The sequence below is a fragment of the Crotalus tigris genome, unplaced genomic scaffold (genome assembly GCF_016545835.1).
Source record: "Crotalus tigris isolate CLP2741 ecotype Arizona unplaced genomic scaffold, ASM1654583v1 scf7180000024401.5802323, whole genome shotgun sequence".
Taxonomy (NCBI): domain Eukaryota; kingdom Metazoa; phylum Chordata; class Lepidosauria; order Squamata; family Viperidae; genus Crotalus; species Crotalus tigris.
This window is the reverse complement of record NW_024100569.1, coordinates 3,153,717-3,169,470: the sequence shown is the minus strand read 5'-3', so window position 1 is coordinate 3,169,470 and position 15,754 is coordinate 3,153,717.

Below are 15,754 nucleotides of genomic sequence, written 5' to 3'. Positions count from 1 at the left end.
CAAATGCACTCTAAATAAGGCATTGCAGCAACATGCCTATCCTGTTCCTGTGGTCAGTCATATCCTGGCCTCCCTCAAGGGGGGGGGCGCGTTTTTGCAAAGCTTGACCTAGCTCAGGCGTATCAACAGCTGCCTGTTGATGATGATGCTGCTGTAGCTCAGACCATTGTGACCCACAGAGGGGCTTTCAAGGTAAAGAGACTTCAATTTGGAGTAAATGTCGCTCCTGGGATTTTCCAAAGCGTAATGGAAAACACACTACGGGGTATACCAGGGGTTTGCCCCTATTTTGATGATGTCTTAATTGCAGGAGACTCCACACACATTCTAGCTGAAAGGCTAAGGGCTGTCCTGTTAAGGTTCAGGAAAACGGGACTCAAACTCAAGAAGGACAAATGTAAAATTGGGGTGCCTTCTACTGAGTTTCTGGGGTTCAAAATTGATGCTGCTGGGATTCATCCTGCTGAATCCAAACTAAAAGCCATTATGCAAGCCCCTAGGCCAAAGTCTAAGGCCGAACTACAGGCTTTTCTGGGCCTTCTGAATTTCTACAATTCCTTTCTTCCACACAAGGCTAGTGTAGCTGAGCCTCTTCACAGGCTATTAGATAAACAGGCAGTGTGGCAGTGGTCACAAACACATGAGGCTAGTTTCAATGAGGTCAAGGCCTTGCTCACTTCTAACAGTGTACTTGCTCACTTCAATGAGTCCCTTCCTGTGTGCATCGCTTGTGATGCTTCCCCTTATGGGGTGGGTGCTGTACTGAGCCACCTCAGGGCTGATGGAACTCAGGATCCTGTTGCATATTACTCCAGGACATTGTCTTCAGCTGAGCGCAATTATGCTCAAATAGACAGGGAAGCCTTAGCTGTTGTTGCTGGAATTAAAAAATTCCATGATTTTTTATATGGTACACATTTCACGGTCTTCACTGACCATAAGCCTTTGTTGGGACTGTTTACCACACGTAAACAAACTCCCCGAATCATCTCCCCCAGGATGCTCAGGTGGTCTATCTTTTTGTCTGCATATGATTTTTCCCTACTTCACAAGCCTGGGAAGGAAATGGGCCATGCTGATGGCCTCAGTAGATTACCCCTGCCGGTAATAGAGGCTGACCCCACGCCAGCCATCAATATTCTCTCCATTCAAGCCTTGCCCGAGTCCCCCCTGAATGCCAGGGATGTAGCCGCTGAATCAGGCACAGATCACACACTTTCACGTGTCCTTTCTTGGGTTTTGTCTGGATGGCCTGAGCACTGTCCTAGTCCTGAGTTTCAGAGTTTCTGGTCTAAAAGGAACGAGTTGTCCACCTCTCAGGGTTGTCTGCTTTGGGGAAGCAGAGTTGTCATTCCCACCTCAATGAGGACTAGGGTCTTAGATTCCCTCCACGAGGGTCATCCTGGCATTGTACGAATGAAGGCTCTTGCACGCAGCCACTTGTGGTGGCTAGGTGTAGACAAAGACATAGAAGCTAAGGTGCATGCTTGCCACCTTTGTCAACGCTCACGCCCTGAAATGCCCCAAGCTCCTGTGCATAGATGTGAGGAAACACAGTCTCCATGGTCTAGGGTGCACATTGACTACGCTGGGCCCTTTCAGGGCCAGTTCTTCTTGGTCCTCATTGACAGCCATTCAAAATGGCTTGAGGTTGTACCTGTCTCTTCCACCACCACTGCAAAGACTATTCAGGTACTGAGGGGGATTTTTGCTGCACACGGGCTTCCAGACGTCATTGTGTCTGACAACGGCCCTCAATTCACTTCCTCCGAATTCCAAGCTTTCTTGCAGGCTAACATGATTCGTCATGCCACTTCTGCACCTTTCACCCGTCCACCAACGGTATGGCTGAACGCATGGTTCGCATCACCAAGGACGCCTTGAAGAGGCTCACCTAGGGGGACTGGCATCACAGGTTGGCTGACTTCCTCCTTTCTTATCGCACCACACCATCCACTTCTACAGGGAGAAGCCCAGCTGAACTTCGTTGGGGGCGCAAACTGACTACCAAGCTTGACCTGTTGCATCCGGACAGACTGCCTCCTTCTGTCTCACATCCCAGGGCACCTAGGCAACTACTTGTGGGTGCCCCGGTTTGGACTCGTAATTACGGGCCTGGTCATACATGGGTCCCCGCATCTATATCCAGGGTCACAGGTCCTCTATCCTACGAGGTATCACTGGACAACGGTCGTGTCCTGCGTCAGCACATTGACCAACTTCGCCCTAGACAGGACCTTCCTGCTGAGACTCCTGGGTCTTTTCCAGGGGGGAGGGGGAGCCCTTTGGGCAAAGGGAGGGGCACGGAATGCTGCCCATTACCAATGAGGGAGCCACAAATGGCCCATCCCAAAATTCTGCGAGTGCTCCAAACAGGAATTCTAGGAGCTTAACCAGTTATCAGGCATTCACGCCTACTCCAGCCAGGGAGTTACCCCGGGGGCACAATCACTACTCGCCCACACCACTCAGTACTCCAGTCAGGGAGGATACCCAGGAGCATCCCAATAAACCATACCCCGCAAGAGAGCTGGCACACACTCCTCATAGTTGGCCTGACCTTACCCCTAGTCATAGAAGGGGGCAAACACACAGGGAGGTGGTCAAGGAACCAAATCCCGACTACAACACCTCTGACTACACTCAGGGGACAACTGAGTTTTGGGACAGTACTGAAACCCACACAAGCCCGGACACAGAACGGGATTCAGGGGATAGACAGCCTACTGACAGGTCTTGGACGGACCTAGGAGGTTCTACAGAAACGCCCAACAGTGACAGTCACTTAGAAGGGCCAGAGAGCCTACAGCTAGGTGGGTCAACCAGGTCACAAAGTGAAAGAAGCCCTGGCCTGACGAGCCCGGTGGGCAAGCAAGCAGGCCAGGCATTGGAGCACAGACCTTGGGAGTCACCAAGGCATAACAAGGGGAACAGGCACACATCACCCCTCAGTCAGGGGGTACCTGTCAGACACCCAGAGCTTAGGAGGTCACAGAGAGCAAGGAAATCTCCTAAGTACTTAGAGGATTACATAACACTATTGGCTAAACAGAGCCAGTAGAAGGGTAGAAACACTAAGGCAATGGAAACGGGGGGAACTCCGAACATTGGGGGAGCAGAGCATTGTACTAAGAGTGGGTTGTGTATTATTATGGCATTGGTCGTAGTTTTAGCCCGGGGGAAAGGGGTGTTATGTCCTGAGCCTTGCAAGCAGGCTCGGGGCATTGCAGGCGGTCCCGGGCAGGTGCAAGCTGCCCGGGACCAGACAGGCTGTCGCCAGTGCTTGTGCGCATGCGCAAGTACTGGCGCGCGAAAAGTAACACATTGACCCGGGAAAGTCCTATAAAAGGAGGCTGCGAGTTTTGGGCTTTTGCCGCCATATTCCAATGTAAGCTGAACTGAAGAATAAAGGTTTCCTGAGAACTACAACTGCTTCTCGTGTCTTACCATCTCGCGATGGACTCAACACTGTCCATGCAATTTTTAGTAAGCCAAAACTATTCTTTGTTCTTACTTTCCCTGTTCTGCTTGCCAGACTATCTGCCTAGCTTCTGTTCTTGCACCACTTTTTAGCTTGACTGTTACGATTTTGTGTTTTGCCTCTTCTCGTCCTCAGAAAAGTCAAGATGCTTCCACAAACAGTCCTCTTTTATTTAAAGTCCTTCAGTGATCTTCCTGGTTTTTCATCTCATTGCCAAGCTTTTACTGTAGCTTGGCCCTTTTATAAATTTTAGTCAGTTTTTTTATTTTTTATTTTCAAGTGCTTGCTTTTTCTAAATTCCTTTTTTTTCTTCAGAGATATTTCTCTGCTATAAACCTTTGCTTTTCTATGGTTGTTAACCACTTCCCCACCATTTGTGATTAGTTTTTCATCTTTTGAGCTACATACTACTCCAGTGGTGGCGAACCTATAGCAAGCGTGCAGAGGTGGCACTCAGAGCCCTCTCTGTGGGCATGCGCACCATGCCCTGGAGATGATAACTGTCCCTCTTCAACCAGCAGCCTTTTAATTCGCTGAGGTCCCATGTGGCTGGATGCATCCCAGCATGGCTGGTGTCCCTCTCCCCCATCCCATCCCTCCTGGCCTCGCAAGCTCTCCTTTTCCTGGGCATGACCCACTGTATCGCCTCCTCAGCTGTTGGCCAGCTATCCAGCTCAGAGGCGGCTTCTCTGAACTGCTGGCGGCAGGCTGTGGAGCCCCAGAGCGTGCCAGTCGAGGGGCCAGCAGGCTGTGGCTGTTGACAGACACTATTGGCCCCCATGTGCTCGCTGACCTCTGTGTGCGGGGGCCGATGGTGTCAGACAGCAACTGCCCTGGTCCCTGCCTCACCTTGCCCTGTGACAATGGCACCTCTGCCCTGCCTCATCTCACCCTGTAGGATGAGCCTCCTGCCCACCACCCTACCTGCCAGACACCCCCTGGATCCAACCCTGCCAGACCCCACAGGCATCCCTCCCCATGAGCAACATCGAGGTGACCACACCCACCTTGGTCACACCCACCCAGTCTGCCATGACCACAGCCATGCCCACCCAGTGGGCCCCACCCACCTGGCACCCAGCGATAAATAAGTGGGTTTTGGGTTGCAGTTTGGGCACTCCATCTCTAAAAGGTTTCCCATCACTGTACTACTCTGTACTATTCCAACTTCCATGCCCTACATTTTCATTCCTCTATTTTTATTCATCTTCTCATGTCCACCCATACTTGTTGACTGAATTTTAAAAGAATTGCCCTTTCTATCTTTCAATCATATACAGTTTCCAGTAAATTTTCCTCTTCCTTACATCTCCATGATTTTCTTTATTAACTTAGTGATCTTGATTAGTTCTAAAAAAATAGAAAATGCAAAGCCTTTCTCTTAATTTGTACCCAGCCCCCCTGAAAATTTTACTCTTTCTTGACTGTCCATTTTTCTATCAATAAGTACCAAAGTTTTCAAAGGCATCACCAATGTAGGCCTTCTTATGAACACATGGTACAATTGTAGAATTACATGGTTCTAGATTCTAGATTAATATTATCAAATAATTTAACATTAAGATTAGGCCTATAACTCTAAAGCATTCACACATATTTCCTTTTCTGCATTAAAATATACCAAATAGTCTGCATCTGTGTCTCTGCAGTTTAGTACAGGAGTCTCAAACTAACCTTTTCAAGTCCATACAATCTAATACATCGAGACCACCACTTATTGGGACTTTTACATTATTGGCTATTAGAACAAATTCCACTCACTCTATAATAAAATTCCTGCTGCACTTAACATTTTATTGTTATTTGCATTGATGTTGATAATCCACTCTGCTTTGCTTCACTATCATAAACTTTCTTGCATCAGTTTATTTTTCTATATAATGAACTTCGTGCTGCTTATTGTTTGAAAGGATTGTTTAAACTGCACAAATCATCTTGTGCAAATCAAGACCTTGCAGATGTTTCCTTCCATTTTCATTTCAGTGCAATTTGTGTTTGTATTACTTTACTGTTGAACTAAAAAAAAAATTGAACCAAAGGAATGATACCTGATACATCGATCACTGACTTGCAGACTTTTTCCGAAATATTCAGTTGCCATAGATAAAGCCTGTTCTGTTAGTTGCTTTCTTTTTCATCCTGCTGAATCTTCAAACTCCAAATGCTTCTGATAGCTTTGCAGAGAATTTTAAAACCATTTTCAGCCCCAGTGCTTCTTAAACCCGTTCCTCAAATGAAATTTTATTGCTTTGCTTACAAATTCTGTAATAAAAAAAAAATTCTCAGGCTTATAGTCTAAAGTCCTGATAGATCAAGAAAAATGGATGGGAAAGGAGGAAGAGAAAACAGACAAATTTGTTTGAAGAAGGATGAACTTATTTGCTGAAGGAATAGCTTTCAGAAAGTTTAGCTGACTGTAGGAGGTGATGGAGGTCTCATACCTCTTCTCCCAGCATAAGACCAAGGGTAACACCTGAAGCCTTCTCAAATTACTGTGGCCAAGACATGATTATATTTAAGTGTGCATATTAATTTCCAAAAGGAAGATAGTGAGATTGCATTTAAAATATTTTATAGCAAAAAAACAACAACTTATGGTTGGCTTGCAGCCAATGAAATAGTAAATACAAACATCAAACAAAAGATAATAAAATTAAAAAAATTAGAAAGACAGAAAAAAGTGGCACCAGAATTACACTTCCCTGATACAATCCATATTTTCATCTCACCTTAACCTCACTCTATTCCGATGCTTGGGGGAAGAACCAGGTCTTAAACACCCTCCTAAAGATTAAAAAGTGGCTGCCTGTTGGATCTCAGGGGGAGGGTGTTGTTCCATGGGGCAATGGCTGCACTGGAGAAGGGATGCCTGCAAGGATTCTCAAGATGGCAATGTTTAAAGGAAGGGATCTGAGTGTGCCCACCCTATCTGCTCTGGTGGGACAAGCAGATACCTTCAGGGAAAGGCAGCTCTGTAGATAACTAGATCTCATGGGCTCTGCCTATTGGGTCTTCTTGCTTCTGTCTACTGTGAATCCTTGAATCCACCTACTTCATCTACCATTAGTTGCCTTCTCCAAAAGGGCAGAAACTACTATTTTTTTTAAAGGAAAAGAAAATCACTTAACAACAAAACATGAAAAGAATAAAAATCTACGGAGTTTCAACTTAAGGCTATGAAAATCTCCTGACTGAAACTTTCAAGAGCCATTGAGAACTAATTTCTTCCAACTTGATATCCTCTGAAAGTATTGGACTAAAATTCCCAGAGTTCTCAGTCATTAAGCTTGCATTTCATTCACAAAATTGTTATTTCAGTAAATAATTAATGTTTGCTTAATATGTTTTGTGGAATTGGGGAGTATGAATTTGGTTTAGAGTTCAGATTAGCATTTCCCTTGTCTTTGATACTGTACTTCTGATGCAGATATATTATCAAAATATTTAGATGGCTGCTAAATAATTTATTTTAGCAAAGTGCAGTATTCGAAATCTTGCAGAAGAGCTTCCTTTTGAAGAAACGTGTTTCCTCCTTTTAAACACAAGCATTTACCATGTCAGGACTCTACAGGTGATAGGAACCAGATGCTTCTTTGTTGGAAAAATCAAATGCCATGTAGGACTGTATATAGAAAACCTCCATCCAAAATGCTGGCCTTGGCATTGGAAAAAATATAGATCATGGCATCATTTGGTCTTGATCTGAACTGAAGCACACGTGAGGAATTTTGACAGGAGAGCAAAATACAAAAGATTAGGGCAAGCCATGTTGACAAGAGATTGGAAAAATTTAAGATACCTAAGAGAACTGCAGCATATCTGGTTGATCAACATGGCAGACTGAGTTATTCGAAGTAACAGGACAGGGAAAAGTTATGTCATTTATTTTATTGGTAATGTACGTGACAGCAGTGATACATGGAATAACATTTAAGCAGCTAAACAATTGTGACAAAAATAAATAGCTTAAAATGAAAATGAAATCCTCTGTTTGAGAGCTAAGACATTTTTCACACCATGGTGCCTTTCCTCATATCTGAGTGTATAGCTTCAAGATCTTTCATTTCAAGAGATAAGCCTGCCTGAAGGAAGTACAATGATTTGTCTTGTGCCTCAACTTTAACATCTATGCGTAATGTCATATAGAGACTTAGATTAAATTATCATCAATATGCTGATCTCCAAATTGCTCTTTGATTTTCTTATTCTCAGAAGGCTGCAGATGTCAACCAATCAACCAATTACCAACTGCCAGCCTTTCAAGGTAGACCAGACTTGGAAATCAAAAGCAGAGAAGCAAATACTATTTTTTATTATAGTAGTTTTATATAGCTTTAGTAACCTTAATCTTATTTATTAACCCTGTAAAAGATTTCTTTTATCTGACCATTGTCTTTGTTGTGGCTCTTCCTCCTGATCCTCAAGGTTATCTCTTATCCCCATTACATCTCCTGACTAATATCTAAATATGGAAACTTTGAAACAACCTCCCATGCATGAAGTTATCCTCCCTTTGGAGAATCAGGTAGTTACCTGAAAGTGCTCCTGGACTGGGTCGGATGACCCTATGATAGCAGGGCTCTAGCTTCAACCAGCTGCTACACTTTTTAGAGAAACCCACCAGATATTTATACATACATTGTACATACTACTGTGTCTTTATGATAAAGCATAGTTAATGGCTGCTAGAATTTTTGCTGCTGCTTAGTGATCCAAGCACCCATCTGATAAACCAATTCCATTGGTAACGTATTTGTTTCCAAGACCAGATTAAATTTGAGATATTGATCTTAAAATTCAAAACTACTTTCTGAACCTGCCTGAATTCATATTCATTTTGGAGCCTTTCCTCTCTAGAAACAATCTCTCCTTGATGACAACATTGGAATTCTGGAAGGCCCTACCTTGGGAACTTTATCCAGTTTCCCTTTCCTTTTTCTACATATTTTTTGGGGACAAAAAAAATCAGAAGCAATTTTTCAATAGAAACAAGACCAAATAAAATCTTTGTTTAAAACAGTTTATGTTGCCATCTTAACCAAATCCTTTTTTCCCCTGCTATGGAAAATAGTATACATTTCTACTTATACTTGGTAGTTTTTCCAACTTGTCATTATCTATATTAACAAAAATTATTGAACTCTTTCAGATTCATTAACCTATCCCATTTTTATATCCATTCATTGGTTTTTTTGTTCAAAAGAGGAAAAAAATGTAACTTAGAATTTAGCTTGAAGATTGAATAATTGTGTAGTAATAGAATTGGCTTGTAAGAACTGCAATGTATGTGTAATATAAACTGTAATAGGATATATGTAATATAAAAAGTTGAATCTGTTAATGTATTAGTATTTTATTGTGTCAGAAGTCAACACTCTTTTTTCTCCTTTTTTTAAAAAAATCCTGCACATCTTCCCTTCTCCCATTTTTTTCAATCTTTATTTTCATTGTATTTTATGTTATAGTAAACCTTAATAAAAACTAAAAAAAAAAAAATCAGAACTGGCCCAATGCACCATGCTGCCATATGTTATAGGACTCTCTTCCTCTGCTTCTCTTCAACTTCAAGTATCCTAAAGCAGGGCTTTTCAACCTTTTTACAGATTGTACCACTTTTAGGACATGACAATATTTGAGTACCACCAGTGCTTAGCAAGATATCAAAACCTGATAACTTAAAAAAAAGGGGGGGGATTGGGGCTTTACTGGTTAGATTCATTTGTTTATAGAAATGGCTAGTTTATAATATTATGGAAAAGTAAAACGTTGATGTTCAATGTTAATGCTTCCTTCCTACTGCAACAATGGAACTCAGAAGTCAATGCCTTTTCTTTTCTTTTTCCCTTCTCCCCTCACTTTTCCCTTTTTCTCTCACCCTTCACTCACAACCCCCCCTCATCCTTTACTCACACAAGCTTCTTGCACAAGTGTCTCTCTTGCACAAGTGTCTCTCTTGCTCTCATTCACTCACATGTTGCTTGCAAAAGCTCCTTGCTTTCACTACCTCGCTCCCTATCTCCTCACCGCTTCGCTAACAAAAGCCTCTCCTCCCCTCCCCTCCCCTCCTCTCCTCTCCTCTCCTCTCCTCTCCTCTCCTCTCCTCTCCTCTCCTCTTCTCTTCTCTTCTCTTCTCTTCTCTTCTCTTCTCTTCTCTTCTCTTCTCTCTCCATTTTTTTTCTTTCCTACCAAAACCTGGTCTTTTTATAATTTCTCTCTCTCTGCCTCCTCTTCCTCCTTTTCTCTTCCGGGTGTGCCAGAAGCTCCAACCAGCACGCAGCCGTGCATGCAGATCCTGGGGCTTCTGCCAAGCCCTGCAGCTCCAGCTGATCTTCTCCAGGTCTGTGTGGCGCTGCTTTAGCTAGTTCCCTCCACTGCTACACTTGGCTAGGGGTTGCATACCACCTGCCAGGTGCTAAAGTACCACTGGTTGAAAAGCCCTGTCCTAAAGGACTGAAGAACTGAAGAAGCTTCTTGGATAAGAAGTGAAATGTTTTCAAGGAAAAACATGTTTGGGACAATCATGATCTGGATGATTGAGAATCTCCATAGACCAACCCTAAAGGATCTTTTCTCAGTAGTGGCTACTTGGTTTTACAGAATGCCCAGCAATGCTTCTGAGATACTTTACAAGCAGCAGCAGTACTTCCTGTGGAAGTTAAGGACTGCAGCTATCTTCATAATAATCGTAGCCAATCAATCACAAACAATTGATTTGTGATGTGATGTAGTGAGGAGATGGATTCCCAGTAGGGAGATGATGTATTCAAGGGGAGTAAGAGGCAACTCAGTTTAGATGCTACGTGTGAGAGAAAGAAGGTGAAGACAACCTCTCCCTAACGGTTCACAGGATATATTGTAAATGCAGATAGTAGAATGTTCAGCCTTGACAAGATTTTGTCTATACTGTAGGTGTGAAATAAAAAGGAACTCAGTTTGGAAGAATCACCACATGTCTTTCTTGGTTTGGGATCTGACAGATTGCAGTGATGGCTCATAACCCTCTGGGTTCCTGTTATCCCTCTGATCTAGCTTCTGCAACAGGAGAGAGCCAGTCCTTTTTTATTTCAGCAATTTTTAATCTAAAATCATAATCTGAGTTTTAAACTACGTATGGATAATGCGTTATGATTTTTGTTCTTTTACTATCCTGGGTATTCGTTTTAACATGATGTATTTTATGTCTTATGTCTGCTCCATTTCAGTCAAGATATTTTAAAGACCTTGGGGGAAGGGGCTATTTTTAAGGACTCCAAAGTAACATATGGCATCTTTTTATACAGATATATAATGTGGTCATATTGCATGGTGAATAATTTTGTTGGTCACTTGGGAAGGATTCACACGGAAAAGTGGTGTCTTAAAAGTAAAGTCAGTGTAATGTGTCACATTATTTTATGTTATATAAAGCATTCCTCAAATAATGGTTAGTTCTAGATTTACAATATGCATGGGTTTTGCAAACAGTTTTCCTGTCTGCCACTAAACAGAATAAGGGTGAAGATAGATATAAACATGATGGAAGATGACAAATTCTGTTTTTATTTTTCCATTTTTCTGCTTTTCTGGATTTCCATAATAGAGTGATTCCCTCCACCCGAAAATATTAATAAAGTAACACAGAAATGTTAGTGATAAATAAAAAATAAATCTATATTTTATGTTCATATCTAATATTCACATTTTCATATGCAATTGTATGTGTTAAAGGGAAAATTCCTTAAAATAATTCATTTTGAACATAAGCATATGTAACCTGACTTTGTTCAGATTTCTTTAGTAGGTGCTTTTAAAAATCAGCAATGCATCACAAATGTTCGAGAAATGTAAATTATAAAGCCAAACTGAGTTCAGTTTAGAATGTGCTGAATTAGAGTAATTTTCATAAAAAGCAAAAGATTTAATTTATTCATCTATAATAAATTCATTATATAGATTCGCTGTATATTTATCCAGACAATTATAAAAACCATGAATGAATTTCTTTATATATCCACTTGCCAGCACATCCCTAAATGGAGCTAAACTGTAATATGTAACTAGGATGCTCAGAATGGTTCTGCTACATTCCAGTACCTAAATCTAATGATTACGATTGCTCCTAATATAATGTTTATTTTCCCTGTGGAATCTGGGAATAAAAGAAAGATAAATCTTAATTCATGTCTAGTACTCTCTTCCATTTATATAACTGAGGTTCGCTTCATATATTATGTAACAGTAGGTATCTATTTTATTTCAAACAACTGGGAAGATTCATTTCTTGCAGTGTGTAATACAACATTTGAAGTGCAGATGAAATTCATCCTCACTATAATGCTGCTGTTTCCTAGTCTAATGAGATCTTCATTTTATCAAGGAGATTTCAATCATAGTACCGGTATTCCTCTTTTGAGTATAAATACTTATTGAAAAATTAGGATACGTGTGTGTGTGTGTATGTGAGAGAGAGAGAGAGAGACAGACACACACACACACGTATCCTAATTTTTCAATAAGCATTTATACTCAAAAGAGGAATACCGGTACTATGATTGAAATCTCCTTGATAAAATGAAGATCTCATTTTAACCAGCTAACTCCTAATAAAATGTCCTGCGGATACATCTGTAACGCTATGTTTTACGTATTGGGGTTCGCGGCATTGAAGCCACACACAAGTTGTTAACCAAGTTCTTTCTTTATTCATTCCACTGTACCACTCAGCAAACAAACAAGCATGCAGGCCTTTTATAGTCTCCCCAAATCCATCCAATCACAAACACCCTTTTTTGCGCCTTGCGCACGTGTGCAAGGCCGGCACCAACCAGTCTGGTCCCGGGCAGCTTTTAGGTTACCTGGGACTATTTGCAACATTTCTGGGCCTGCTGAATTGCCTCAGCAGGCCCAGGACACAACACCCCTCCCCCCTGGATAAAGCACACATAACTCTACACACAGTACATTTGTTCCAGGGCCGGGAATAGTGGAATTACTCTGGCCTGCACACAGGCAGAGTACTTTTATAAAATAATGGGTTTAACTTAAACAAATGCTTCCCCAAAATCATAATTGGTATATATTACGCTATACCGGGTGTTAGTCAACATCATCCTGTTACAGACTAGCAAGGTTCCCTCTGCAAGGACAGAAACCTCACATAGTCTCCCAGATGCTTGGGAGGGCCCTTAGCCCTTTGTGACCTTCACAAGGTCAGGGAGGTGCCTGGTCTGCCAGCTCACCCGCCAGGCTAGGCAGACCAGGACTTCTACTTAATGGTGCCTGGCCTACCGGCCCGTCTGGTAGGCTCAATAGACCAGGACTTTGATGCCTTCGGATTCCATGTGACCCACTCCGCAGCTGACTGGCTGGATCCTCTGAATCCCAGTCAGGTTTCCTCGGAGAGGTGGAAAACCCCAAGCCCAATGGTGGAGTGGAATTCTCCAAGTCCACAATGGACTCCTCTTGGGAACATTGTCCCTTGAGCTCACGACCAGCATCGAAAGTGACCTGCATTGCAGCAGTGCCCCAGTAGTTCCAGTCCCCCGTGTATGTGGCCGAGGTGCCAAAGTCAAGAGCCGCCTCTATGGCAAACCCCCATTCAGGAGAATTCCTGTTTGGAGCACTTTAGGAACCCTGGGATGACCCCTGATCTGTAGACTCCCTATTCGGAGCAATAGCTGAACCTTGAGGATGCCCTTGCTCATCCCCTGCGAAAATCCACTGGCACTGTAAGGCTGTTTTCCAGGAGTTTGACCTGAAGTGTGAGCTTATTCATGGTCCCCCTCCCCCCCAAGAGCAGAGCCAGGACCGGAGGCGTGGCTGGACAGCCGCCAACGCAGTTGGTCAATGTGGCGTTGAAGGACGCAGCCATCTCCCAAAGTCACTTCATATGATAGCGGCCTTGAGACCTTGCAGACAACAGCAGTGACCCAAAGATGACCCAGGCCATAGTTTCTTGCCCAGACTGGATCGCCCACCTAAAGTCTCCTAGGTGCCCGCGGCTGTGACACCTGTGAAGCCACCCGGTCTGGGTGCAGTCGGTCCAACTTTGTGATGAGGTGGCCACCCCAGTGAAGTTCCGCTGGGCTCTTCCCTGTGGCAGTGCATGGTGTGGTGCGGTGTGCAAGGAGGAAATCAGCTAACCGTGATGCCAGCTACCATGCGTGAGTCTTTTGAGTGCGTCCTTTGTTGTGCATACCATCCTTTCTGCTTGCCCATTGGTGGAAGAGTGGAAGGGCACTGACGTTGCATGTCTGATCAAGTTGGCCTGTAAGAAAGCCTGGAACTCAAGAGAAGTGAATTGAGGCCCATTGTGAGATACGAGAACATCAGTAAGTCCATGAGTAGCAAAAATTCCTCTCAACACCTGGATGGTCCTAGCAGTAGTAGTGGAGGAGACAGGGACAACCTCTAGCCACTTAGAGAGGCTATCAACTAGGATAAGGAAGAATTGTCCCTGAAAGGGCCCAACATAATCTAAATATACCTTTGACCAAGGGGTTTGTGTCTCCTCCCACCTGTGTACAGGGGCCTGAGGCATTTCAGGCTGTGACTGTTGGCACACTTGACACCCGTGCACCTGGGCCTCGATAGCTTTATCCAGCCCAGGCCACCAAAGATGGCTGCGTGCAAGCGCTTTCATGCGCACAATGCCTGGATGTCCCTCATACAGAGAGGACAAGACTCTAGACCTCAGTGAGGCTGGGATAACTACTCTGCTACCCCACAACAGGCACCCCTTAAATGTAGACAATTCATACCTTCTTTGCCAGAAGCTTTGAAATGCAGCACCTGGACATGTGTCAGGCCATCCTGACATCACCCATGTCAGCACGTATGTAAGTGTGTGATCAGTGGCAGTTTCTGCAGCTACGTCCCTAGCGTTGAGGGGAGATTCAGGCAGCTCCTGAATGGAGATAATATTAACAGCAGGGGCAGATCTGCCTCTATTTGTGTAAGAGGTAGCCTACTGAGGCCATCTGCATGGCCCATTTCTTTCCCAGGTTTGTGAATAAGAGTGTAGTCATATACTGTCAGAAAAATGGGCCACCTCAGCATACGTGGGAAATGATGTGTGAGGTTTGTTTGTTAGTAGTAGACAAACCCAGCAGTGGCTTATGGTCTGTATAGACTGTGAAATGGTGGCCATATAAGAAATCATGAAATTTCTTTATACCAGCCACTATGGCCAAGGCCTCTCTGTCAATCTGAGCATAATTACGCTCTGCAGATGACAAAGTCCTTGAATAGTAGGCTATAGGGACTTGTGTCCCACCAGCCTTCAGGTGACTAAGTACTGCTCCCACCCCATAAGGGGATGCATCACATGCGATGCACACAGGCAGTTGCTCATTAAAATACGCTAATACGGCATTTGATGAGAGCAAGGCCTTGACTTCCTTAAAACTCTTGTCATGGACTTTAGTCCACTGCCATGGAGCTTGCTTATCTAAGAGCCGGTGTAACGGCTCAGCCACTGCAGCCTTATGGGGAAGAAATGCGTGATAGAAATTGAGGAGTCCCAAAAAGCCTGAAGCTCACTTTCAGACTCAGGACTTGGGGCCTCCTGAATGGCCTTTAGTTTGGATTCTGCAGGGTGGATGCCTTGGGCATCTATTCTAAATCCTAAAAATTCTGTGGAAGGGACTCCAATCTTGCATTTGTCGTTTTTCAATTTGAGGCCCGCTTGGCGGAACCTCAACAATACAGCCCTTAACCTCTCTGCCAAATTTTGGGATGACTCCCCTGCAATGAGGACATCATCAAAGTAGGGGCAAACCCCAGGTATTCCTCTGAGCATGCGCTCAATGATGCTCTGAAATATACCAGGGGCAACAGTCACCCCAAACTGTAACCTCTTTACCTTAGAAGCACCCCTATGGGTCACTATTGTTTGGGCCTCCGCAGTTGCCTCGTCAACAGGTAACTGTTGATAGGCCTGTGCTAAATCAAGCTTTGCAAACAGCTTTCCCTCTTTGAGGGAGGCCAGAATATGACTCATTACAGGTACAGCATATGCGTATTGTTGCAAGGCTGTATTCAGGGTCCATTTGTAGTCCGTGCAAATTCGAACTTTCCCGTTAGCCTTTAAAGGCATCACAATGGGTGTTTCCAGGATGCCCTGCTGGAGCAGCTTGTCCAGCTCTGCATCAATCTTGCCCTTTAAGGCGAATGGCACCCTCCTGGGCTTGATTTAATGGGTGTGATGGCTGGGCTTAATCGCAAGGAAATGGGAGGCCCCTTGTAGGACCCAAGCTCTGAGCTAAACACATCTGCAAACTCATTGCAGACTTC